This window comes from Rhinopithecus bieti, unplaced genomic scaffold (genome assembly GCF_001698545.2).
Source record: "Rhinopithecus bieti isolate Rb0 unplaced genomic scaffold, ASM169854v2 scaffold_2483, whole genome shotgun sequence".
Classification (NCBI taxonomy): domain Eukaryota; kingdom Metazoa; phylum Chordata; class Mammalia; order Primates; family Cercopithecidae; genus Rhinopithecus; species Rhinopithecus bieti.
Window position 1 is genome coordinate 173,305 of NW_016803777.1, and position 3,367 is coordinate 176,671.

The following is a 3,367-nucleotide window of genomic DNA, read 5'->3' on the forward strand; positions in this document are numbered from 1 at the left end:
CAAAAAAAAAAAAAAAGAAAGAAAGAATAAACTCATTTTCATTTAAAAAAAATACACCTAATTAAACATCATTATCTCTAAATACAAAGCTGCCACAAGTTGTATGTAATTATGTATTATTTAGTAATTTTACCTGCAATTAAAAGTTGTCACTATCATCAACTCCTTCATCCTACCCAAATAAATACTAATTTATGTTTTAAAATATTGTTAACTAATCAATATTTTCAAACCAATATTATAACAACACAACCTTTCAAAACAGAATATCAAAAAACATACATTTGTATGGTAGAGTAAATCTTGCAGAGCGATGCTACCAGAATATAGTAGAATTTTACTCATTATCTCCAAATAATTTAAAAAAGAAAAACAAAACTAAAAAAAAGTAAAAAAAAAAATGTGTCCACATATAAATCTCATTTCAACTGCAGCTGGTAGTTTTGACATTGTACATTTGAAATTGATATCCCTTATCCATTTCTATAATACTATTTAAATCTCCATTATATATAATATGTGCAGTCCGGGTGAAATTAAAGGTCATAGTTGTCAAGTAGAAAGGTCTACTTATATTTATACAAAACATTTGCTGTTATAAATGATAATAAATACCAAAATGTCACTGATACAAATGATATTTTGAATGCACACCAGTACTTAAATGTGCGTCCTCGAACCAAAATAAGTGTTTATCTATGCTGTGGAGCAAGTCTGAGGGGGAAAGACTGTGAGACGCAGAGCACACTGCCTTGGAAAATTCTGAAGGGCATGAATATTTTGCCCATCTGGGCAAGTCTGTAGCACCCTGGCAGGCAGAGCCTAAGATTAGGTGAAAGTAAATGGGCTCCTATAAATATACGCATTTTGCACATCTCTACAGGGACATTTAGCCAGAATTCAACCTCACTTGATTATAGCTTGGAGATTTTATACACTTCCCTTTTTTCCTATTTCCCCACCTATTTTCTTTCTTACATCTTCATAGAAGATACAGTTTTATAGCCTAGCAGCTTGCCATTATGTTGTGGTTTCCAGTTGCTTTAATTCTCGCTAGTTGTTTTAAATAGCCCCCTTTTCAAACTTCAGGTGGATCCCTATTTCTTTTATCTTTAGTCTCCCTATTTCCAACAAGCCTTCTTTATCTTCTAATATAGTTTTGTTTACTAGGCATATCAAAAAATCCCTAATTGTCTTTATTTTACACTAAAATAATTTTTTTTGCCCTCAAGTTAAACTTTTTTATTTGCTGTCTTCTACTTTGTTTTAAACCTCTCGATTTCTTTTAGTTTAATACCTTTAATCTTTATTTCTTAAAATGTGTCTCTGATTAAAATTTAAAGGTGTTTTGTTTCTATTACCGTAACCAGGGACCTGGGTTTTAAATATCACCCACTTTCTTTTTCTTCCATCCCTCCACTTTCACTTCTTCGTTCCTTCCCTCTCTACACACTGCCCTCTGGTAATGCATGCTAATCTAATTATGCTCTTGCATAAGAAATTTCAGAATCTAATCTTGCTACAAACCAGGCATGCAACCCCTATAGAGTCCTCCCCCTCAGGAAGAGTCACAAACAGTCGTTCTACTACCACTGGGGAGAGTGAATATAATGCTAATCAGACTTCCAGGCCAGTAATAATCCACAAGATAGCCACAAGAACAAGACACGCAGACCCTGCACCCTGCACTACTCCCACATGTCTCCCATACAAAGTTCCCCTTAAAAATTCCTATGATAAGCTGTAAAATTTAAGATGGTGTTTTAGAGCACTAGTTCGCCATGTTCTCCGTGTGCTGGCTTTCCAATTAAAACCTGCTTTTCCCCCCACCAACCCTCACCTCCTGTGTTTGGCTTTCAGGTTGTGAGGAGCTGAACCTGGGTCTGGTTACATTTCCACATTTTAATTTATTTAATTGTAAACTCTTAATCCTCTGTATTTTACCATTTCACTTTCATTTACCAATTTCCCTTTATTCCTTGTCACAAAATTGTTCTTGCTTAATGATTTATTTTTAAGGACAGTGCTAAGCTAAGGGAAAATTTCCTCCAAACAAGAAAAGTTGGTAGCTTTGTCCCCCAGGTTTCCCTGTGTCATTCCTTATGAGCACAAGTGGGTCATTAGCCTTTTTATGAATAACTCTCCAAAAAGAAAAGGTTGATCTCACCTTAGAATACTGAAGTCACATTACAGGCTAAACCAGACCTGAAGGGCATGAGGGGTGGTGAGGAGCAATGGGGCTATTGCTTCACTTCATCATCAAATATTCTTCTAAAGTGGTGCCTTTTCAGTATTTTATGGTAACATGCCAACATGACATTTTATGGCAATGTCACAAAGAGATCTAAAAGGAGGCACTGTGAAAACAAGATGGTGAGGCACATAAAGAAGGTAGGCAAAGAGCCTTTGATTTTCTTTCTGAGGAAATATACATTTCAATGTCTTCACCCATTGCTTAACTCATATATTCTCAATCAGAGCAAAGCTGCCCCAACAGAGGCAAAAATTGATTCATAGGGGAGGTGAAACAATATCAGATATTAGAATGTTTTGTGGCCTTCCAAAAGTCCCAGGTACATAAACAGATACATAGTAATCGGTACTATCAAATTTTCATGATATACAGACGGGAATCAAGGGTAAATGTCTAAGGTTGTGAAAGTGGCTAACTCATATTAATTAAGAAGAGTCTTTAAAACTCACCTATATTTGACCCTTCTGTCGTACATATGACTTGACTAGAAAATGCAGGCTCGTCGTTTTCTAGGAACTTATTCGTTCATCAAGCCACTGTGTTTTAAGTGCCAACCATGTTGTCATAAGCTATACTATACTAGAATATGTAAACAAGAGCCAGTTCTTTCCCAAAGAAGTTGATAGCCAGTAGGAGATTCAGATACTCAGATGGGAAAGTGGGTAACTGCTATATACACCTCTGTAAAATGGATGAAAAATAGTACCATATTAAAGAATTGGGCCGGACGCGGTGGCTCAAGCCTGTAATCCCAGCACTTTGGGAGGCCGAGGCGGGCGGATCACGAGGTCAGGAGATCGAGACCATCCTGGCTAATACGGTGAAACCCCGTCTCTACTAAAAAAATACAAAAAACTAGCCGGCGAGTTGGCGGGCGCGTGCCCTGTAGTCCCAGCTACTCCGGAGGCTGAGGCAGGAGAATGGCGTGAATCCGGAAGGCAGAGCTTGCAGCGAGCTGAGATCTGGCCACTGCACTCCAGCCTGGGCGGCAGAGCGAGACCCGTCTCAAAAAAAAAAAAAAAAAAAAAAAAAAGAATTGTTCGTAAGGATTAAATAAGAAATTATGTGAAAAGCCTTTAACGTGATTGGCTCAACTTTTCGAAAATGTTCATT